Here is a 24967-nt window from a genome sequence, read left to right on the forward strand (position 1 = left end):
AACAATGAGCAGTTTGGCATTAGGCAAATAATTCAATGTTATTTTGTCTCCTTGCATTTTTAAGATGTCACTAAAACATGCTGTCATTTGGTCAAAGTTAACTTATAGAAAAAATAAAATTCCTAAACCTACATATAGGTTGCTAGATTGGAGCTTAGACAGAAAGGCACCAGGTACTTAGGGAGGATTAGGAAATTATGAAGGCACCTGGGTGTGTGCAGCTGAAACTTCTGAGTTTACTTCAGTGCATCTTTAAGAGGTGCTTGAATGGATTAATGCCCTGAGCATATGCAATGGGGGTTAGAGTATGCACAAATTTGAGCTTAATAATGCTGCAAAAGTTATGGAAAGACCTCCAAATCCATTAGTCTCGCTGTCTGCCATTTTCTTATTCTCCCTCAGACACAATAGTAAATGCTCCTGATCCAAGGGCTGTGGTTTAGTATGAATTTATAGAAGATCATGGCATGTGCACTTGGGTCCAGCCTTTGAAATAACTTGTATTTCAGTGACCATGGCATCCCAAGTCAGCTTGGTGAAGGAAATCCGCACTGAGAGGTCATACAAGAGACCAGGTTTTCTACAGCTCTGTGGAGACTCATCGGTGCCTCGGTACATCCAAACTTCAGGGTCTAGTTTTCTACAATTTATCCCTTATCCCCATGGATAGTCATGCTGCAAAATGGGCACTCCTTAAAATAGGTTGTATCCAAATGTCTGGCTTGAGGAGTAAAACTCAAGTATATTCTGATTATTTCAAAACACAAAAGAAAGTTTGATTACTCTCTGCAAGAATTTCCCAGGTCCGTAGGGAAGCTGTTTTTCAGCTTTCTGTGAGGAAAAGATGTAGCTACTAGTCTCTTTACAGTGGAGAAAATACATTCTTTCCAGTATGCATGAATGAATAGTGGCTAAAATATTCCACTCTGTTCTTTCTAATTCACCTTTCAGCTGAGGTTATGACAAAAAAAAAAAAAGCCATCCCCAAAGGAAGACTTCATTCTTCTGGGAAGACATGAATTAGCACAAATTAAAATTCTATTTGCATAATTCACTTGGAATTCTAATTGAAATGATTTTGCAATCTTAATTACACCATTTGTTCCTCATTTAATTGCGTAATGCTACTGAATCAAGTTAAAAAGGAGAAGCTGCTCTTATGAGACACTTAAGCCTTGGTAGCTGTTCCTGGGAAGCTTTAAGCCTGTGTCATCAGGCAGCTGGTCTCAGGCTCCTAGGGCTAAATATTCTCTGTTCTTCCTTAGGATATATGAGTATTAACATGAAGAAGCCCTCTGTGCCCCACCAAAAGCCCAGTCACCCAGGTGCCTTCAAGGAAGATTTTACAAAATGAGAAGCAAAAGAAGGGGAGGAAGAAAAATAACTGCAGGATGAATTTAGATGAGCTGTTATTAATGATGAAAATTCCTTTATTAACCCCTCCAAATCAGCTTTGCTGTTGCTGGGGCAGAGAGAGGAAAGTTGTAAAGATAACTGAAATACATTAAAGGGGCAAACTTCATAGTCTCTGCAGAAAGCTGTGACACATCAGATAAATCCCCGTGGACTATCTGCACATTTATATAAAATAACTGGGCTGTCACCCGTGGAGCGACTCCGTTTTCCAGGAGTCCTGAATCTGAAGCTGAGTGACTCGGTCAGAAAGTCGATGAGTTTTACATGGCCTCTAATCCCCCCAGACTACTTTCCTCCATGAAGACTACTGCTTCATTAGTGCGGAAGGTGAATTTTACAGCAACACCAAAGTCCCTTCTCATGTGTTATCTTTGCCTAGAGAATAGGACTTTTGACATAAACCTGGAAGGTAGTTCAAAGCCTTGCTGCATAAACACACATCCATTTTTTGTACTTTAGGAATAGGTAATGTAAGAGTTGAAAGGTGAAGGTTATGGCAGTTCGTGTTTATTTCACCAAGAGCCAAGAGATGGGAAACATCTGGCACTTACACACCATGCAAGTCTTAAAAACAAAGAGATCTAGACTTGAGTCCGGCTGAGCAAGCACTGGGATAAAAGCTAATGACAGGCCGCTTATTTAAAGGGATCATAATACAGAACAGCCATGTAGGCAACCAGGGAGGATTTGGGAGGGGGAAAATGAGGGGAAAATTTAGCTTTGTATTTCTAAGTTAAGGGTCAAAGCTTGACTTCAGTTACACTCCAGTGTCAATCCTGACCTGCAGGCCTCATGCAGCATGTAGGACTCTCCAGATTTCACCCTTTCCTGGTTTCCAACATGACCAAATACCCAAAGCAATACTCAGAAAAAGTGCTGCTGAGGTGTTTCATGTGTGACGATGCCTAAGTCCTCAGGATCAATTGTTTTCATGAAGGTGAGAAGAGAGCCTGAGCCCAGAAGTGGTGACTCACGGGGATGTGAGTGTCGTGTTGATGCGAAAAGCTCATTGTCATTTCTTGGGATTGAGGGAGGTGCTCAGGCACATTGCTGTGGTTTCCTTGGAGCTGATCTTCACCTGCTTTGCATCTTCTTGCAAAGCCTCGCCCTACAAAGGTGTTTTGTATGTGGGGCTACCTCCTTCAGAAACTGAACACTTTCATTTATGGTTGCAGCTCCTCTTCAAAACACATTACTTCTGATTCCCATTTTCTGTATTCAACCCTCAGAATAAAACAGTCTCTTCAGCAGGATCCATTTTGACAACCAGAGATTTACCCAGAAACTGAAGAGTGATAACTCTCTTGCCCTCTTTTGGCAAGGTACGTTTCTAATCCCAACCTCCCAAGAATTAATATTTAACATATCTCCAGAGGAATGAGGAAATGTGGACTCTTAAGATTTTAAAACTAACTACTGAAAACTGAGCATTGTCTACTTCATAGAAAACATGCATGGGAGTCCTCTACAATTCGTCGTTTTTTTCAAGAGAAAAGACCTGTTATATGCATCCAACCAGGCAGCATAAAACCTTTTGATCCCACAACACGTGATAAGGAAACAATGGTTACTGCCCTAGAAAAAGATTTCCGAGGGTAGCTATGTGGCAGGAGTTAAAGTGCTAATTCTTACTAAGGCTGTGGTTTGTACCCAACTGTACAATTTGGGCAATCATACCGGCAGTGCCGTGCGTCAAATGAGCAACACGCTGTTAGAGCATAGACAAACTCCAATTAATGGTTCCCATTTGTCAAAAAAACAAACAAAGACAAGACAAAACCCCTAGCTTTGTTACAGCAGTTTTTTAGCATATCAGTATTTTCTTAACGTCATGTGTACCAGTTATATTCTGCCCTTCCAGAGCAGGGGTGCAGCTAGCACAGAACTATAAAGCTGGTCTAAATTCCATATCACGTCCCTTGGCTAATTTGACAAAACACAATCATGTGTCCCTGCCTAATCCACATTAGATTTATAGTCCTGGGTGAGCTGGTAGTGCACAGGTCTGGTATGAATAATCTTGGAACCACAGCCTAAATCTATTAGCTGGAAGCAGTTATATGATTCTTAATCCTATTTTGTGTCAGAGCAGATGACTGCAACCAAGATGGAGTAAAAACTGCATGTTTTTGTCTGGCTAAACTAGCCCTGAGTCTAAGCTTTTGGAAAGTTCGAGCCACTCCAAGTACGAATCTTAAAACTCATGTTTTGGGGGCACTCTAGGGCAATTGAACCTATAAATCCTAAAGACAGAAGGATGATGCTTTGTCCTGTAAGAAACAGACTCCATTTACATGAAAGATACTCATATCCCATGCAAAACAATGTCATCCATGTTTGATAATCCATCGCTTGAGCAGGATGAAAGCTTACGTGTGTGACATAATTTGCAAGCATGGTAAAGATTTGGAACAGTATTCCCTGAAAACTTAATGAGACCCATACTGCAAGAATCCACCATAAAAACGCAGCTCCCTTCTTCTGAATGATTTTCCCATACTAAATATCTGAAAATCATAATCGTGCTGTTTCCTCAGCAATTAGATATTTTTATATACTACATTTCTTTAATAATACTACAACATTTTTTATTTAAAAAGGCCGTCCCCTTACAAACACACTATTAAATTGCAGTTTATAGCTCTTGCAGTGGGGTAAATTATGGTTGTTTTATTGAAGTATTTTAAAGACTGGAGTTTTACCGACATATTGCTCATTGCCAATAGTTGGCCAGGCCCATGAATGCTGCAAAAGTGCAAGCTGCATCTCACAGAGTCCTTCCGCACACCGGGAGGGAATTTATGCTCGGTTTTACAAATAATGGGATATCACAGAAACCATGTCCCAGCTGACTCCAAACCTCTGATGTTTAACACCCATTATTGATGCCGGGGGTGTTGTATTTTCTCTCTCACAAGAACTGAGAGGGAATTAGGCCCTAGGAGGAGGAGGCTGGGGCATGTTACTGTTCTTCTGTTTATTCTTATTGCATTAGTTTGTTTGATTCTTTGCAAATGACCCTGCTTCTCCGCAGCTGCTGGCCCACCAGGAGCTCCTCCACTTGAAGCGCTGGCTTAGCAAACTGAAAACCCGAAATAAAGTATTGGCTGCATTAAGACGCAATGAAAATGCAAACTCACTAGTCCAGCAGTGCCAAAGGGCACATGTGCCTTCAGGACACTCTGTGTTACCCTCCCTGGAGTTTCACTGATGTCAAATTGACATCAGGGAAAAAAAAAAATCACACCCCAGATATTAAACAGAACACTTGGGCCTTGTTTGGAGTTGATACTGCGTTTTCCCACTTCCGCAGGCTTGTGTCTGTAATTGATAACCCTGGGCTTCTGTCATTGTGTGTTTTCTGATGCTAAATCGTGTTGAGAGAACAGACTCGCGCGCGCGTGCGGTTGTGGAGCCGAAGCTCCGACAGCCTCGCCAGGGGCTGATCCCCTGTCTTCTGCTCCCAGCAATTTCTGGGCACGGCATTTGGCGCTGGAACAGGAAATTAAAGGCTGTAGGAAAGCAACCTTTGGCCTTTAATTCACTTTTTAATAAAATCATTAAAACAAACCTACACCCTGCCAGACATTATGGGAAATCGCTTTAATGATAGTTTCAAGAAAACTACATTCACTCAGCTGCATGCATCGCCTGCTCAATAGCTGCAGCTCGCTTGTTTGTGTGTTTGCAGTATGAAAATGGTTTGAATTATAAAGCCAGGCTAGAAAATTTTATGTGAACGAGGCCATGATAACAACTAGAGGCCAGGTTCTGTCCATTATACACTCCTCTAACATGTAAACAACAGTTTAAAAGTTTTACTAGAAAAGATCAGTAAGTTTGAGCCAAAGACAAGCATCAACAACACAAAAAGAAAGCAGAGGGGTTTTGTATCCTCCCAGTCTCTACTGGGAACAAAATGGGTGCCATTAACTGCGCAAGTGATGGGCACACAGCAAAGCAAACGCGCAGTTTGTGGGAGCACAAACCTGTCTGTCCATGGCTAAAAGCTTCAGGCTGCATCAGGCTGTTCTCTTGTTGCCTTCAGATTTGCAATTGCATAGTAATGTAGGCTCTTGAGAAAAAATTAATGGCATTCTTATAGAGAAAAAGTAAATCTTGCTTTATAATGGTTAAACTCATAACACTTGGGCATATGTAAATCTATTTAAGAAATTTTATTAATTGAACTGAGATTATGGATAGATAGATGGTTAGTGAAGACATTTTAAAAATTACAGGAGAGATCTGTGCTAAACCAAATTTGTTTAGTTAAAGCAGTGAAATTTTAAAAGACTTAATAATTTCTATTTAGTGTAAAATTTGTCCTCATGTCCCTTTTTCCTTTCCTTTCCTTTCCTTTCCTTTCCTTTCCTTTCCTTTCCTTTCCTTTCCTTTCCTTTCCTTTCCTTTCCTTTCCTTTCCTTTCCTTTCCTTTCCTTTCCTTTCCTTTCCTTTCCTTTCCTTTCCTTTCCTTTCCTTCTCTCTTTCCCATTCTATAGAAAAATGTTAATCAACAAACCTGGTAGTCAGTTTTCTACAATCAATAAATTCTAAGTCCAAGCCACAGTAGCTTTTATGTCTGTACATTGTAAAAGTAAATTTACATCATATGTCAAACACTACACATGAAGACAAAAACAACGCTGATTTCTCGTCCTAAAAGATATATGTGTATCCATAAAATCAGCAAGCTGTGTCCTGAATACAGCTGGATGATCATATTCTGACCAAATGGCTTTTTGTCTAAGACTGGAGATCTGTCAGACTCAACTGTTTTCCAGAACCGCATCTGTTTCAGGGAGCTTTGGGGAAATGCAGGATGAGCCCCTGGTTTTCTACCAGTCCTGAAGGAACCCAAATTTTCCTGTTTCCTGGGCTGTGGAGCAGCCAAGGGGTCATGCCAGGTCCCCAGAGGCTCCGAAATGGCAAGAATCGATCCCAAATCAGAGCTGTGCTGCACACCCTTCCACAGCAGAGCCAGCCAGCCTGGTAAAGTTCATTTATCAGAGGGAAATGACAAAAGAGGAAAGACCCAGCTGTGCTAATTAATCACAGGAGGACTCAATAGCACCAGCGTCATCTTGAGCAAAGCAGATCTGATCCTGTATAAACGGACTGAGCAGACACAAGAGCAAGAGGTATTGAGAAGAGCCCTTTGGGGACCTGATGTGCATTGCTGTGCAAGGAAAATCCCAGCCAGAAGAAATGTGAGAAGGGGGAACTAGGAAGACCAGGGAATATGCAGCCTTTCTTACAAGATTTAACTTAAAACTTGTGGTACAAGCCTACCAAAATGAAATCTAAGAAGGACACAATATCTATCTAAAATATATTGGAGAGGAGCAGCAGAAAGGAAGAAAATGTTGCTTAAATTTAAAGAGCAAATGTGGCACAAAAAGGATGGAGTATAATCTCTGCCCATAATTACATAAATATACAAGAGGCTCCACTAAATAGACAAAAGAACAGTCATTATAGTTTTAAGGTTCATGGGTTTATCCCAACATGTTGGAGGTAGAAAAATCTTCTTGCAATGGCTATAATTGTTTACATATTTTTTTTTTTTTTTTCAAAAAAGAAGATACATTGCTACTCATCTTTTCAACTCCAGAGACCTGCACCTTGGTGGCTGGGGAATACAGCAGAAAGGGAAAAGGTGGAAGCAGAAGAGAAGACCCATTCATGGGATCTTTGTTAGTGGGAATGTCCTCCGTGAGAAAATACTGCTTTTGGAGAGCAGACGAAATGAATATTTCCAGAACATATTCCATTTTTTCCCAATGACATGACATTAGTTCATTTGGGTGGACTCCCTTCTTTGTGTCCCTGCTCTTGGCTGGAAACCTCCAAGGTTGAGTAAGGAAAGGAACGCCACCTATTCCCACAAGTAAAGACACTTTTTGAGCTGCAGTCTTTAACAAAGAAAGCCCCTGTGTTCTTTTCTCATGGAAAGTATTTATTAGAAAATCCCTAATGAAAATTAAAGAGCTCATTTCAGAGATATATTATCTAATATCTCTCCAACTTTCTGGGAAGTGACTAGACAGAGGCAATTGGATTTCAGGCTGGAACTGGTTAAAACAAACTGCCACCTGGTGAATGCTAGCTAAAGAGTGTTTTTGCCTTCACTAGGTGTGGTCTGGTTTACAAACAGGAGAAGAACTGATCCTCAGATATTCATGTTGTACAATTCAGGGTTACAACACAAACAGGGATATCATTAAATCGCTGCATTACTTTCTTCCAGCCACACTGCACAGAGATTATTTTAACACAACAGTTATGTCTAGAGCCCTCAGGCCAGAGCAACCTGAAATCAGGAATCCACAATTCCTGCTAATCCAACTATTTTTTTCATGTGAGATGTTGTAAGAAGTTGTTCAGCTAAACCTGTGCTACCTGCTGGCAACACAGCATAGAATCATAGAATGGTTTGGGTTGGAAGGGACCTTCACAGCTCATCCATTGCCACCCCTGCCATGAGCAGGAACATCTTCACCAGCTCAGGTTGCTCAGAGCCCCGTCCAGCCTGGCCTGGGATGTCTCCAGGGATGGGGCATCCACTATCTCTCTGGGCAACCTGGGACAGGCTCTCACCACCCTCATTGTCAAAAATTACAATATTTCCTCACAGAGATGCTAAGGATGCCAATGCATGAAGTCTCCAAGCCCTGTGGTGACGAGGCTGCCACAATGTCCAGGGAACATCTGGGATGCCAGGCTGCAGCAGCACCTTCAGACAGCTTGCGGCATCCCAGACCTGCTCTGAAGCCTATTGACACTGAAAGCCTCCCACTGGCTTTTATCAGCTTTGGCTCGCGTCCTTGGCATGTGGTTTGTGCCTCTTTATTTATAATGTCATGCATCTCAAGCAGCCTCCCAGGGAAAATACGCCAACTCATCTTCTTACTCAAAGAAGTCATTTAGCCGTGATTGTAATCTGTGATTTCATTGCTAGCCCCTATTTGCCTTCACAGTTAGACTCTCCAGGGATAGAATTTTATTTCTTTGGCACAGCTTAAGCATTGTGCTGTGCAAATCTATTTATCTCATGCATACCTATATAATAAGCATGTATGTGATGAATAATAAATACATAGGTGCTACGGGCCTCCTTTGTATTTCTTTGGCCCTATAAATAGCCCTTAAAAGTGGGAATAACTCTCATTTGTGCCAGCTCAAAGCTGTCTTTATACAGTCCAAGCATTGTAAGGGAGTTTTACTATAAACAGAATATTTCTGAATAATTAATCATTCCAATATAAGACAGACATACCAATTCCAAGTAACCCCTGCCTGCATTCTTGGTTGAAAGGGGCAAATGAAAGATGGGGAAAAAATTGAGTCAAAATAAGAAGCTACAATATAGAATCCAGCCAGGAAAGCATGAACTTTTTTTTTTTCTTTTATTTTCCCTTTTTTCTCCTTACTCACACAATTCAGAACATATTTTCCCTGTAAAGTAAAGGGGTACGCTATCCAAGTAAACCTCTGACAGTATCTCAGCTACATGTGCAACATTGGGGCACAAGAATGGGGTGCTGTACAACATTGTCTGCTGTTAACCACCAAACATGGTCCCAAAAAGTAAGTGTCAAGCTCTTGGCACTGCAGCGGTACATGTGCAGCCTGTCAGGCTGCCCAGAGGCATCTGTGTGTATAAGCTGGTGCATCCAGGCACTTGTTTCACTTTTCAGAAACACAATTATAAACATATGCATTTTTTAGCTTTAGCAGCTGTAGCAGAATTCACCAGGGTGAGATGGCCAAGCAGCTCATGTGAGGCAGGAAGTTTGGTTGGTGTTTGTAATTTCAATGGATTATTTTTTTTCAGAGGCATAATGAATCGGTGAGTGGCTCATTATCATACGCAAATGGAGTTATGGGATGGTCTCTGTATGGTAGGATAAGACACAAAATGACCCTGAGGCTTTAAACTTGCAGCACAACTCTGGTGAACCCATAGGGATATGTTATTTTTGCTGGGTTAATCATACACCAGGATCGGCCCAAGAATGAAAGCTAATTTCTGCTTTTTCCAGTCATCTCATTGTTTATTTTCTTGTGTCATCTGAAGTGTCTGAAATCCAGCCAAGCAGATCTCTAGTAAGTAAAGGTTGAAAGAGCTTTGTTTTTCAGTGGTGTAACATGAAATTATTTGAAGTTAAAAGCAAACAAACAAACAAACATTGGAGCAGTTCATAGGAATAACGCATTTCTTCTCTGACTAATACAAAAGGCATTGTCAGAGCACTCCCAGAACCAGCATCAATAAACAGCCTCAACCTTTGAAATCCTGCTGCTCTGTATTTCTAAAACACTGAAGAGCTCGGGCATCACCTCCCATGCCATGAGATGTGGGATGAAGGTTTGGAGGAAATTTAACTTCTCCTTCATTCAAGACTCTACCAGACGATGGTCTGTAATTTCATCTGTGCTATGGCAGTGACAATGTGGAGGGAAAGATCACAGCAATTTATTACATATACCTGTCCGTGGTCAGAACAACCCTGTTCTAGTAATGGATGACCCAGCATTGCAACTGAAATGCAGATCCAGGATGGGATTTCTGATAACTTCTGTAATTTCTGCTCTCTGAATTGCAGGAGATTGTGTTGCAGGTGGCTGCAAGCTTACGTTTTATCACTAAGCTGCAAGGACACGTAAGTAGGCTAACTACAGCTGAGTCTGTCAGAGGAACCACATGAAAATCCCAAGAAAATAAAGTCTGGACAGTGCTTCCTTAGCCTTCAGTAGCAATTGCACTGTTCAGCAAAGGTTTGTTTTGGTTTTCACTTTTATTTTATTATTTCTTTGTTTAAAAAAGAAAAAAAAATCTTTATGATGACTTTAGTAGGATAGAATTGAATGCCTGACTTTGCAGATTTCTTTCAGGATTTGGAAGGATTTTTTCCATATTCAGGATCAAAACTTCTACTGCAAATCACTCCCAAACCCCACTGAATTCCCTCTGTCACAGAGATATCATGCCTAGAACATGCTTTGCACACCCTGAGGGCCCTTTAGACCTCAACACCTTGGTCCCTGCTGATAAACAGCTGGCAAGCAAAAACTCATGTGTTTAACGCCATTACAGCAGGCAGCTTATTATCACACAGAAAATCACACAAAGCTCTAGGTTTGTATTGCAAAGCAATAAATCAGCCCCATTTACATAAGAGGACAAGTTCAAGTTGAAGTTATCAAGTATGACGGCTCAAGTGGCATCCTGTACGTCAGACCCAGAGCTGAATGACCCTTCTTTTCCTTTTGCCAAAGAGACAAATGGTGAGAACGTGTCAGGCTTTATCTCTGATTCACATTTTTAGCTGGGGACATAGGAAATTTTAAACTGAAAATGATGTCTTTCTAGGGGTGTGTTACAAACTTTTCCTGACGAAAGGTCTTTATTTTTAAAAACGGCAATAAACAGAACAACACCCAAATAGTGACAAGATTAAACTAGGACAATTTTAAGCATTTGTCATCAAAGAGGTACTGAGCTGTTTGTCTTTACAGGCCAGTTCAAGAATTACTGTCATTGCCGGACAGCAGAGCATGCCTGGCCTGTGCTGCTACCCCAGCTGAGATAAACCCCTGCCAGATCTTTCATCTTTGTCCCACTGACAGAAGGTCCCTGGTGATCCCCTGATGAAATATCAAAGCACTAATGACATACCACACTCGTTCTCCCACCATGAGGTCCACCAGGACCACAATCTGGCCATGACATCTTATAGAAACCAGCAGTTGCTCTTGAATCAACACGGACCATCTGTAGCTGAGTTAGAATGCTTCTATATGCCAAAGTGCCATAAACAAGATTCAGTCTGGTGGGAGATAGGGTCTTTGGTCTTTATGCTCGCCTTTGCTAAGCAAAGCTTCCCCACATTAAAATGAAAAAAATAAATAAAATCAGAAAAACATCCTAGTTCTTCACTGCAGAGCAGTCAGATCATGTAATGTTTGTACACCCATGTCAACCAGACACCCTTTTCCTTTGTGTTAGATAAACAGTAGCCTGCCTGCCTGCCTTCCTTTCTTCCTTCCTTCCTTCCTTCTTTCTTAAGGAAATTGTAACTGCGTAGCTTGACTTATTACTCAGAGGCTGACTTACTAACAGCTTTCACAATCCTTTCCATTAGGTAGAAACTGAACAAACTTGACAGGAGCATCATCTATTCGATCACTTTTACCAAATTCTGTTTATGTTATTTTTCAAGTGGATTTAGCATTCACAAAACTGTATAACTTTTTGAAATCAAGACAAGAAAAACTCTTGCTGTTCACAGGAAAGGGGTATAAGAGGTCCTTCACACATCCTTGCAAGTTCTCTGCTGCTCTTCTGGCTCTTGAGCCGAAAGTGCATTGAGCTCTCACATGTGGCCATGTGAGTTCTACAGAAATTGCCAAAAACATGCCCAGAATATCGATCATTTTCTCTCCCTGAGAAAGTGAGTGGGAAGGTCAACCCCATTGACTCATTCAACAAATGAAAGTTGACAGCCTTGTGGTGGTAACTACCATCACTGCCAAACTGGACTTGATGCAGACCAGTACTTGTTCTTCCTGCGGTGGGAATTTAACCAGTGGCTTTAGTGGACTTTATGGGGGAAAAAAGACAGCCAGAAGCCTCACAGCCACCCAGCTTAAAGCCTGTCTCAACAACAAACAAGTTGGGGATTATGTTTGGTTTCCCATCTGCACCTGGACCCACCACAGCGGCTCATGACAGCCATCCGCTTCATCTCAGCTCTGGGTTGTCCTCCGCAAAGCGAGTGGGATTTCATCCAGAGAAATTCTGTAAAGTGTGCTGAGCGGTAGCAGTAGCATTTTGTAAAATGTTTCATTTCACACAATTAGCTCCTCAGTCCGCCAAACATGTTTCTGAGAGAATTCCCATTTGTCTACTGTGCAGTAAAGCTAATTAATTTCACCTGACAATATTGCATTTTAAAGCTGGAAATGCCCCTTTTTTAAAGAAAAGCTTTCTGATCAGCCAGGCCCGTGATGAGGCAGTGCTAATTGCTCCTTGGTTGGAAGAGACTTGGTGTCATGAGCAGATAAAAATGTGATTATTAACCCTAACCCCTCTTGTGAAGATCACACCAGTCCTGTAAACTGCTCTCTCATTCCGATAAGGAAGGAAAATATAAATGCAAAATCTATTGGTCATCAGGCAGGATACTGTGGCTGGAATTTTCCAACGAGCTCAGCGGCTCTAGCAGTGGCCAAACACTCGAAAGAAGCTCTTCATAGTCCAAAATAAATGTCTACATTTTCAGAAGACAGGCAGAGACTAGGCACTGTCTGGGAAGAGATGCCATTTTTTATCACTTCCAAGTTTTATTTTTGCACATGAAATTTGTCCTCAAGTCTTGCTGAGCTGGAAGAGGCATAGGACACTTTGCTTCACGGTGTGAACTGTGATGTTGTCCTGTGCAGCGTCAGGAGATGGACTCGATGGTCCTTCTGGGTCCCTTCCAACTCAGGACATTCTATGATTCCACGATTCTCAGAAGGCCCAGCCATGCACGGGCATCATTGATGTATGGGCTGGCCATGCAGCTGGATCCACTGCTTCTGTGGCCCTGAAATTGCTGCCCCTGGAAGATCACTACAATTTAAGGGATGGTCTGGACATGTCCTCCATGTCTGAGCCAGGCAAAGGGTGATACAGAGTCGTTATAACCCAAAGTCAGAAAGGTTCATCAGCTTTGCCTTCTGGAGCATAAGAGAAAAACCTTGAAAATACGGACCCCAAAAGGCACACACAGATCCTATCATATTGCCTACTGAACAGCAGAGAAATGAGGAATCAAAGACCCTGGAAACTTTTATTGTTCTTTTTAAATTCTCTCCAAGCAAATACAGTGCCCATATTTTACAAGGCTACAACACAATAATCTACCACCACCACTTTAACGACCAAGCAGTTGCAGAGTTGATCTATAAACTGATGTTGCCATTTAATGTGGTTTCCAGTGAACTGTAAAATTTATGGCTGTAACTAACACCCCCTCTCTCTTTTATGTTCCCCTCAAAAAACAAGCTGCTCTACAGCTCCAAAAGGCAATGCGCAGAAAATCAATGTGTAACCTTAAGCGAGCTAATTAGGATCGTATTCACATGCCGTGGATCTGTGGCATTTTGGTCAATTGAGCAGAGATGAATGTCTAACCCTGGATGGATGAATACCACCAAAGGGAAGGCACAGAATTTTTCAGATCCACCCTTCTCGCACGACCTCTTTCATAAACAGTGGCAACGTTGTTGCACGGGGCAGGACCCTCTGGGAGCTTTCTTCCATGGGCTTTCTCTACTGTCTCCCTTGCAAACTTCTCGGGGTCTTCTTGGCAGCCTCACCACCATGGTAACCTCAGCATGGTGCCACTGGCACCCCTTCTTTGGCAGCTGCCTGGCATGTCCCTCCCCTCAGCCACGCTGATAAGAGTGTAAGGTGAAATCCACTTCTGCTCAGCTGGCTTGGCCCTTCTGATGTCACCTTTCAAGTGACTGATGGGATCTAAATGGGCTTCACTTCAAGTCCACAGCATGGGGGGAATTTTGTCCCAAACAAACGTAATGTTGGAAAATCTTGGGTGCACACAAGCGCACAAACCAATTTAAGCTCACTGTTGTGAACACTTGGAATAAAAACCGGGGGCCTGATCCCAAAGCCTATTAGCCTTTGGAAAGATTCCCTATGATGTCAGTGGATTTTGGAACAAGCTTTTGATGCTTTCTGGTAAGGGCTGATGGAAAAAAATCTCCAAGCTTAATTGGGATGGGGAGGGAGGTGGTAAGGAAAACATTTTTAGATGAAAACCACCTTTGCAGGGGCTGCACAGGCTTGCTTGAAGTCCATTGATACTTTCTGTAGAAAACTCCCACACTTACTGCCTTGGTCTATTTGTTTATAAGGTGTAATTTTTTTTTAGGGGGGGCAGGGATTAATTTTCTGAACTCATGTGAGATTACATTTAAAGTTTCAATCTTCTCAACAGCTTCCTAGTGAGATGAAGAATCCGTTTCAAGACTTATACCTGGATATTCAATCAAAACTTTGGCCTCTGCTCCCCTGCCACGGTGCCGTGTTGAGCAACAGATGCACAGTGCCTCCATGGGAGGTTTCTCTGGGGGACGGGGGGAACAGTCCAAAGGGACACCAAGTCTTCCCTGGGCCATGCTGGGAGCTCCTCGGGCTCCGGCATGTGTATATCAGCTGATGACAGAAATGGTCTTTAGCATCATGACTGCAGTACTTGTTTAAGCACAGAATTGCTTTAAGGTGGCTTTGTCTGGGGCCAAAGTGGTGATTCAGGGTGAGGTTACCTTACGATGGATTTTGGAGAATTGTCATGCTAAGCTGATGTCAACGCTGCCATACTTTTTATTAAACAACAGAGTAAAACGAAAGCAGAGGGCCAGATTCTGATGTCATTTTTGCTAGTAAAACAAGACATAAGTCAATGGGTAATAAACTCGCCACTGGAGAACCACAGTGCTGTGCCATGTAATTATGGTTGGCCCCATAAAAATCAGTGGAGGTGGGAATGGAAGAGAGCTGCCACCTTAGAGAAAAGGAAATTAGGAACTCTAATAGTAGGAGAAAGCAGGATGAATAATGAACAACCGGATCCAACTCCCTGGTTTGGTACATTCAAAAGCGTTAGATTAATTGTTTTTTTTTTTTTCCTTAATACACCATCACTTGCTGTCTACATTTGCCAGGGGAGAACAGCCACTGGAAGTTTCCCGGTTCAACGTGGTGCAATTATACCAAGATATTGTTGTGCAAGGATGCAGACACAGGGAGCCCTTGTTTCCTGATAGGGCTGAATGTGGAAACACTGAGCAACTTGCAAGCATCTTAGCAGAGCTGTAAGATATTGATGGAGTACTAGTGTGTAACCAAAGAGCCCATAAAGCAGAAACAACAAAAGAGCAATTACAAAGAGCAACAAATATTATCTCTGTGAATCTGCTCTGCACACTTTACAGCAGGGAGAGCTCAACTAAAGTTTTACAAAACAGCCTGGCAGCTATGCTATTTATATGTTCAACACCAAGCTTTCATTAGTTTTAATGTGTGTTAATGGACACCTCATATTATTTTGGGAGGCTAAATGTGAGATTTATTTAATTTCCTTAAATATCAAATATGGGTCAAGCAAAATAAATCAAGGCTCATATTTTTTTTAAGAAAAAAAAGTGTCAGTTTAACAGAATTCAGACAAAGCAATGCCTGATCATATTTACAGCTTTTATAGGTTTGGAAATCTCCGAAGAAATCTGAGGAAACCTAAAGCCTGCCTGAGTACATTGAGTGAAATTCCTCTTGGTAATGCATAAATATTCCACATGTCTTTACAAGAAAACCCCTTAAACTGCATGTAAATATTCCACAATCTTTTAGAAAATCTCCAATTCAAAGGTGATGCTCAAAACTGGCTCTTTTTTTAAATTTATTTTTTTTAAATGCCATTTGCAGATCCTATCAGTTCCATCAGATTTCTTCCTTTTCCTAAAAACATCAGTGTTTCCAAACTGCCATATAAAGGCTTTCGAAACAGAGGCCTTGTGTTGTTTAAAAAAAGTTCTCAAATATGAACTACACACACCTAAATAAAATTGCAGCTACAAACAAACCTCTCACCTCATCTTGTTCCTTAGGATTTAATGGAAAACTGGCATAAAGCATGGCAACAGAAAAAATACCTGCCACAAAAAGTAAATCTGTCATACTTGGGAAAATCCATTCATCAAAGAAGGGAAAAATACATTGAAATCGTGAGAAGTTTATAGAATAAATCTGTAACTGATTTGGCTCTAATATTTAATCTCTTTCTGCTACTTTGTAGTGTGATATTGTGTTTCCCCTGCATAACTTGAACATGACAATGGGTTTTTAATAGCAAATCTATAACTTAATCAGGATATTACTGGTATGGTAGGAGAAAGCCAGCGTCTTCCAAGTGTTTCTGATTCTGGTCAGAAGGACAGATGCCTGGGGTGGTAAATCAGACACAGTTTGACTGGTAACACATGACTTTGTAGAAGCGCCATTGATTTACAGCAGTGGAGAGCCTGGCTCTAATCTGCACTGGAAAAGGCACCTTCAAAGCAAAACCAGCCCTGTACACACGGGTTCCAGTTCAACACAACCCTGTTTTGTCCTGAGAGCCAGGATCTGGGATCACAGGTTAGCACTGAACAAGAAAAAGTGCCAGGAGAAACACTCTCAGCTTCGTTCCTTTAACACAACAAAAACCGCGACCTCGTGCGCCGTGCCGGCGATGCTGAGCTTGCTGACATGCCAGGCTTCAAAGGAGAGCGTGCGGTGGCAGTGAAGGACCTGACCTTGCCAAGAGGTTTATTTATCGGCGTGAACCCATGCCCTCCTCCAGTCCAGTGGCCAACAGAGCCAAACAGCTTCTGTTCAAGCCCGTGAACTGTAGGAAACCAGAGAGTTCATGGGAGGGCTCCAGCACCCATCCAGAGATTTGACTGTCCTCAGTGACAGCATGATGAACTCAGGCATGAGGTGTTGGCCCTTTGAAGAAGTAATTATGCTGCTAGTCAAGAAAAAAATAGCTCTGGATTGTGCCGTGCATGTTTACACAATGCCAAAGAGATGAGCAGGCGCTCCTTGGAATGGGTGCCACAACAGGGAGGACATATTTCAAAGAGTTATTTATTCCCCGGAGATCCTGAAAGAATGTTTGTTGGATCATGGAGAACAGTGGAAGCTCCTGAAATCCAGGATGCCATAACTTGAAGGAGAAGCAGGCAGCAAAAGATTTATCTCTCTGGGCTACTAGGAGCCTGTCACTGCTTCAAGTGCCGTAATCACCATTTCGTAATTACCGTGACTCCCCAGTGGCAGTCTCCTTTGTGACAACCCTGATGGTGATTATTTATGTCATATAAACAACATATGTTGGCATAATCGTCTTTCCCCACTTCTTAATTCACCAGTTTCTCAATGAGCTTTGCAAAGGCAAAGGGAATGGGAAGGAAAATGTTCTGCGCTGAGCAAGCTAAGGGTTTTATCTGAGATGTCACCTTCCTCTCCACTGAGAAAAAGCGAGAGTCTCTGCATGCCACTGTGCTGCTGGGTACCTGAGGAAGCCCTTGTCTGGCCTCATCTCTTAGGATGCAGTTGGCTCTCAGTGCTCCTCAGGACGTCACTTGGCACAAAAGCAGTAAAAAAGTGCTTATGTGGCTATTTCTATAATAAACTACCTTTTGCCTTCCTGTGCATCGTGCTTGCTCCAAAATGAACGTCTCTCCTGTGCCAGCCCCATGCCTGCATCTTGTTCCTCTACCCCTCTTGTTTTGTCTGCTCTCTCTGTGATAATCGCCTCCGTTTGTACACTGCATTGTTTTAATTCCAGCCACCACTGAGATAAGACTATCAGTGTATCACAACTTATGTTTAGGATAATCTGCTGCGTGCTCTTGTGAAAGGCACACTCTGCAACACCAGTGCTGGATGTACCAGAAGGATGCTCAGCAGCCATGGCCTTGCTGTACAACCTGAAGCTATTTTCCTATTTGAAACCCTCTGTCTGCTTTGTTTTGAGAGTAGCCTGACTTTTAATACAGATAGATGGAGCGCTAAGCATGAGGGTGGACCTTGACTGAATCTCTGCTAGCTACTGTAATATAAATTGCATTGTAATGTACAATATGTTGTCTTACATCCAAGTTATAGGCAAATATTTGTGTAGAGATAAGCTGACATTTTGACATGCACTCTAATTTCCAATAAAACCTCTCATAAAGAATTACAAAGTGAATTTATTGCTTCACTTCAAAGCAAGGACATGGTGCCACTTTAAAGGGGTATTTGAACTGTTAAATCAATTTCTATGATGCTTTAGTATATTTTCTGTACTTTTTTTTTAAGTTATTTTAATATTATTTTGCCACTCTGTTAAAAGGCCATAAAATATTTTAAAGAGCAATAAAAGTAAACACAAATGCTAAAAAGCCCATTCTTCTCTCTTCAACCCACTGAGAGAGGAAGAGACAGAGGATTTAGGCATAACAAAATTCATGGCAGCTGTGTAAATAAAATAAAAGAGCACACTGTTTTTCTGTTGATGGTGATTCTTAACATCTTGCTATCTAGCAGGACCCCAAGGCAAGCTATGGGAAGGAAGCAGAAATGCCAAAGGAGAGCACGCAACGGCGGGCAGGCTTTGCATCCTTCCCTGAAAACGGGATTTGAAATAACAACAGAGGAAGTTTTGCAAGGCAAAAAGGCTTCATCCAGCAGACTTCACCTGCTGCAGGCATGAACCAGCTGAAGGGTGTTACTACAGTCAGCGTTAATAAGGATGTACTCCTTGCCAAGCCAAAGTAGGCTTTTGTAGGACTGACCCCCCTGAGATAATCTCCTGTCCCCTCTCTGGCTTTCATTTGCTTTCTGCAAACCCCAGGGTTTGGTTCTGTGCTGGGTACCTGCTTATGGTTCACTGAAGTTTTAGAAAAGAGCATTTAAATGAAACATAACTCGATAAACTGCATGGTTTTTCTCAGCCCACCCGTGAATTTTACTTGGTGTAGGAAGAGGAAAGTTTAGTCTAGCTGCAAAACTGAAGCTCAAGTGGGGATGAAAATGGTCAGAGAGAGTCTTTCAAAAATGTGAATAATAACTGTTGATGCTACTAAAAATAGAGAGACAAAAATCCCTGCCAAAATGGGTTTATCTCGGGGAAATTGTATTCTCAATGTCGACGCTCTCTGCAGAAATTTACAACAGTTCCTATTAAAAAAATCATGGATTTTGAGCCAATGTCACTCCTTCCTGTAAAATATTCCTCGCAATACTGGATTTGTTTTTGTTTTCCCCCCACCTGGTCCAGTGCAGGGGGTGCAGCACCTTCCCATGGCACATCTGATTGTGAGCCATGGCAGCTCTGCCTAGGTCCCTTGGACCAGGGCACCAAGGAGCTGCTAGAGCTGCTATCAGCCCTCAGCCCTCCTGCATTATTAAAAAATAAGAAAGCATCATGGGTTGTTCTATAGCACCCTAAAATATGAATTTGCAGTTAGGTCTACAGGTACAAACTCTGGCTATGATTCACTGCTTGAAATGAGGATGAAGCCCCATAGTATGGCTTGTGGTTAGGGTTCAGCAATAATTATACAACAAAACCTCCCGAACTGTCCTGTCTGACAGACTTTTTGAGATGTCAGGCATGTCACAGAGAGGCTGCTTATTTTGCAAGATGCTGGTACAAACTTTCCTTGCCTTGAAGACTGTTTCACCAATGAATGAGCTCTTACCAACGCGGTGCTTCACAGGTGACAGCCTCTGCAATGATGGCAGAAGTGACAAAAAAATTGCCTTCAAAAGCCAAGTTGTGACAGAAGAGTAAAATAAATTTGGGAGGACTGGGGTGAGGGAAAGCTTAGTAGGAGCAAAATATGACAAATTATCAAGTTGATCCAACAGGTAATGAGCATCATAAAGGCTCCTTCAAGAGCTGGAGACCTCCTAGCTTATGTTAGAAAGGTTTTTCAGGTAGGAAAAGGTGGCAGGATCCTGCCCTCAGGGTATGCAGTGAACACCACAAGCCTTAATCAGCCTGGGGACATTTGAAAAGACCACCTTGCATGGCCTCTGCCACCCCATTGCACCCCAACCTGTAGGGCACAGGGCTCTCCCAACTCCAGATGAGTCCGCTGCAGTCTGTGATTGCAGCACACACACACACACAGGCACATGTATTATGTGAGCAAAGCGCTTGATAATGTTTTTCTGGAAGTGACTTCATTTGGTCTGAGACCTTAAAGCAGGATTTGGTTGTATTTATTTATTTTTTCCCTGTGTTTTCTTGCCCTAGACAACATATTTGCAGCTGCGAAGGGCTGATGACTCCCTTTGCTAAGCAGACTTTCTCCTGAGAGCCTTCTTTCAATGGTCTCCATTGTAACTATCTGGATTTTGCATTTCCGCCGTCGTGCTGACGAATGGACTCCTAGGTCCTGGAGTCACTACAATGCGCCCGGGGCAGAAATCACAGCCAAATTCACCCGCGCAGCTCACTTGCCACTGATTTATTTCCCTTCGCGACCTCCACGTGGCTGCGGTCCAGACGTGAGCCCACGTACCGCTGGAATCCTACACATCATTTCGGGCTCTTTACTCATCATTTACTAGACCGTTCTCTCTGAGTTGTCAGTATGGTTTCCAGGAGTGAGAGGCTCTCGTGGTGCTCGGTGGGGATTTGGCCACAGCTTTCCGGAAGGACGGGAATACAAAAAATACTAATGTCCTCCATGTTACTCACTTCGGTGTGTCTGTAAGCTCTGCATATGGAAAATTATTTGTCATTTCCTTGCAGACACTATTTTCAAAGGAGAGATATATAATTCTGGCAACAGCGCAGCACTGTGATTTAATAGTTTGTTTATCTCTCAGCCCAGCTCTGCTGTTTAAGTTCAGGAATCTAGCCCTGTCCCTTCTTCCTATCCTTTTTTGTTAACAAGCACACAGTTCTGGTCTAATAAGGCTTGTTTGCTGAACATCCACTGACATGAATGAACACTGGCTACCAAGGGAAACTGGGGTTTGCTTCTCAGAGCTTCATCCAGCGGGACGCGGTTGTTTGAAAGCCTAGAGTAACTCCAGCAGCTAAAGAGATTTAGAGATGAGAATTCATCATATTGTTTCACTAGGGAGACACAGTCATAATAGTGTGTGGAGGTGTCAGACAAGAACATTGCTGTGGGAGAAGCTTTTTGCGGTAAAGAACCCATGAAAATGGTTCTCGTCACTGCTGTTAGAGTAAGTGGAGGAAGTTATATGAATAAGTTTTCTTTCTTAGCCACCAGTTTTCTCCATTTCCTCCATACCTCCAGCAGCCTTGGGTACCATTTATATCTATTTATAGTAGCTCTCAGGCCCAGCGCAAAACTAACCCAGCTAAGAAGGGCAGGTTGCTGACTAACCCTGGCCCTCACCACCCATTCTGATGACGGACATTCCTTGACACTCCTTATCCCCAGCCAGCCCAGTGGTTTCAACCTCTAAAACACACCTACATTTATATATAGTTTTAGGATGTTCTGAAGCATTTGCTCTTGTTTTTTAAGAGGAGAATATTTTTTCTATGTTTTATAAGAAGTAAAGTTACAAGGGACCTGGTCTTATGAGGGCTTGAGGGCACTTTGCTTTGACGGAGTTCAGGCCCAACATGTATACTGAGCCCCAGATTTGCTTTTAATAGAAGCTGAAGTGCCTTTAAGTTCTGGCTACAGGAAAATCATAGATGTAGACAGACCTCTTACAGGAGAAGTCAAATTACACCTTTGGAATGGGAACCAGACATTTCAGAGCTGAGACAGAAATTCATTAGAAATAAGACAGAAGACCACAAAGTCCAGGACTGTGAATGGAAGAAGTTAAAAAACCTCTTGAAGACCTGACAGGCCAACCTCCTCCACCAAAATATTAAAGATGTCTCTTCACAAAATAAAAAGAAATGTGCATTTTAGGGCTTGAGAGAGGTCTGCCTTCAGGAATTCCTTTGTCCATTTGCCCAAAAGTCTTAGTATCAGTTACAGCCTGTGAAACACTCAAAGCTTTCTGGGGTCTCTTAGCCAGCAGATTCTCTCTCTCTGCTTCCAAGGATTATTTTTTCCCTATTAGAATACAAATTTTGGACAATTTCCCTCTCATCATGTACAAGTGTAACAGATGATCTCTCACTGAATTATTTTAGAAATGCATTTATGGAGTCTGTTGTCTGGGATACAGAAGTTCCATCTTCCCTATGCTATATATTATCAAATATCATTAACAGGGTCCAAAGCATGAAAGACTGACTTTGCAACTGAGAAAAACCTCCCACCAGTCAACCCAGACACTGTGTTATCCATCTACACTGTGCTCATAATCCACTTTGTAGTTCTCTTAAGTGCCTCTTGCACGTGAAACATAGAAGCTATTACTGATGCCAGCTGAAGGAGCTGCTACTGTAGATCAGGTGACAAAAGCTGACACCTTTTCGTCACATAGATCCCACTCCTGCTTCTCACCAAGAACACAACACTGGCCGTTTGCAGCATCAGACCCAACACTGTTGATGCCAAACACTGTTGTGATGCTGCTCACTGACCTGGTGACATCTTTGGAAAAGCAATGGGTTTCTGCAAAAAGATCGTGATGGGAAAGAAGTGCCCTGTGCACACACGTGCTCACCCTCCTGGTCTTGGGGTGCAGAGGTTGTTGTGTCCTGGCTCCTTGCTGGGAACCGACCTGAGTGTGGTCTGTGTCCCACGTGTGCCCTGTTTCCTTAGGAAAGAAGAGGGCCATGGAACACTTGATGAGATCCCTTGGCATAGACAGACTTCAGACATGAGCCTCACCATGCTGAATCGTGGGATAGTTTGGGTTGGAAGAGACCTTCAAAGGTCATTTAGTCCAGCCGCCCTGCCATGAGCAGGGACATCTTCACCAGCTCAGGTTGCTCAGAGCCCCGTCCAGCCTGGCCTGGGATGTCTCCAGGGATGGGGCATCCACCAGCTCTCTGGCCAACCTGGGCCAGGCTCTCACCACCCACATCATAAAAAATTTCGTCCTTCGCTCTAGTCTGAATCTCCCCTCTTTTAGATTAAGATCATTGCCCCTTGTCCTGTCGTAACAGGCCCTGCTAAAAATCATTAGTGCACTCTACGCTTCATCCCCGGTGCTGGAGTCAGACAAAGGAAAGTCATTATAAGGATTTATTTAAAAAGAAAACATAAAGAATTCAGAAACCCAATGTGGTACGATCGGTAGCACAGAAAATACACTGTCCCGAGCCAACTGAATACTTAAGCTGATACTTAGTGTTCCCTTCGTGTTTAAAATTGTGCATGTTCAGGGTCTGGCTCTGGACACTGAACATCTTAGGCAATTCAGCCCCCCAGTGCTGCCCAGGACATTCTTTTTGGTTTACAAGGAATCTTTATTGAAGCAGTACATGATGATAAGCATTAATAGAAAGGACATTCTTCTCCCATAACTTTAAAGAGAAGCCATTAATTCCCTCTGCAGAAATGTGCGCAATGTGAATTCCTGGAAGGGTGGGGCAGGAGGGAGAAAGGACTGAGAGACCAAAACCTGGGGGAGTGGTGTCAAAAATAAAACGTAAGCTGTATATTGCACTATGCAGCTCTAGAGAAGCAACATGTCTTGGTGAAAAAAAGCACGGGTCAGCCACTATTAGCAGCATGTCCAATTTGATCATCCTGTTCTCAGCTAATGTCCCCTGTGCTGACCACCACAGATGCTGCTGGGCATGGTCAGCCTGTTGTCTCCCCACTTACAGAATCATAGAATCATTTTGGTTGGAAGGGACCCTCAAGATCATCGAGTCCAACCATAACCTAAATCTAGCAATAAACCATGTCCCTAAGAACCTCATTCCTACATCTTTTAAACACCTCCAGGGATGGTGACTCCACCACTTCCCTGGGCAGCCTGTTCCAATGCCCGATAACGCTTTCCATGAAGAATTTTTTTCCTGATATCCAATCTAAACCTTCCCTGGTGCAACTTGAGGTCATGGCATGGTGGGAATAGGAACACTGTCGTGCATCAATTTTCTGCTGTTGTAAGGAAAACCACTTCTGCAGGTGATGCTCTGAGTGTCAGTCCTGATGTGTCACCATCCCCAGGGCTAACCCCAGGTTGGGACACCAGGACAAGGCCTGCAAGACTTCTTGCCATGTGCCACCACGCCACAACAGCCAGTCCATCAGGACACTGAGTGCAGTGCCAAGAGGAATCAGAAAGACAATTAACCACAGCCTCAGATAAGAGTAAAATATTTCATCTGTCTTTGTTGTAATATCATTGATCTACACCAGAGATGCAGCGATTTCCAGTACAAGTTTACAGGCATAATCTCTGTTCGCTGGTAGAAATGTCTCTCTGTACTTCAGAGCTGATGCAGTTTATCTTCTGGTGGGCTTAAGACTTCAAGGAGATCGCTTTAACAAGGGGTTAGTAAACTTTACAGTTGTCTGCAATATTTTATTGGAGGTTGGAGAGGCTGTTCAAACATCTGTTCGGAAGAATAAACAAACAGCCTTGCCACGTCGGTTATAGCTGACTCACAATTTTTTGTGAAGGAGCTGATCAATGGATTTAAATTACAGTTTGGAAGTATAGGCTGGCTCCTAGGGTCTGACTTATACGGCAAATAACAGCATGAGGAGGGTGTGAATCCTCCGTGTGATCAAGTTCTGGCCCTCTCAATTGCATTCATACTTTAATATTGCGTCCCAGAAGGGAGACTCGGTGGTGGTTGTTTTTCAGGATAAACATTCTGGGTCAGGAGCAATGATTAATACAGCAGAGATCTGGGAAAATATACCTCTGTAAATAACAATGTTTTATAGCTGTGAAAGGAACTGTGAGAATCAAGAACCCTCTGACTGTATTCGAGCATGCCTCGTTCACAGCAACAAATCAACAACATGGAATTTCCTCACTTGGAGGAAAATGTTCAAAAGATTTAATTTGTCCAATACATTTTACCTA

The 24967-nt window shown here is 42.6% G+C and overlaps 1 protein-coding gene and 1 long non-coding RNA gene across 25 annotated transcripts in view; one reads left to right on the forward strand and one right to left on the reverse strand.

Moving 5' to 3' along the window:
• The window catches only part of LOC110363077 (uncharacterized), a 36746-nt gene extending 18217 nt beyond the window's left edge, over nt 1-18529 (forward strand). Inside the window, exon 4 of the long non-coding RNA XR_010474074.1 lies at nt 14427-18529. This is a non-coding gene — a long non-coding RNA (uncharacterized LOC110363077). The remainder of the gene's footprint in view (nt 1-14426) is intronic.
• LOC110363002 (uncharacterized) overlaps nt 1-24967 on the reverse strand; it is a 339437-nt gene that overhangs the window by 14355 nt on the left and 300115 nt on the right. The gene's annotated exons all lie outside the window — the stretch shown is intronic.

This window comes from Columba livia, chromosome 8 (assembly GCF_036013475.1).
Source record: "Columba livia isolate bColLiv1 breed racing homer chromosome 8, bColLiv1.pat.W.v2, whole genome shotgun sequence".
Lineage (NCBI taxonomy): Eukaryota > Metazoa > Chordata > Aves > Columbiformes > Columbidae > Columba > Columba livia.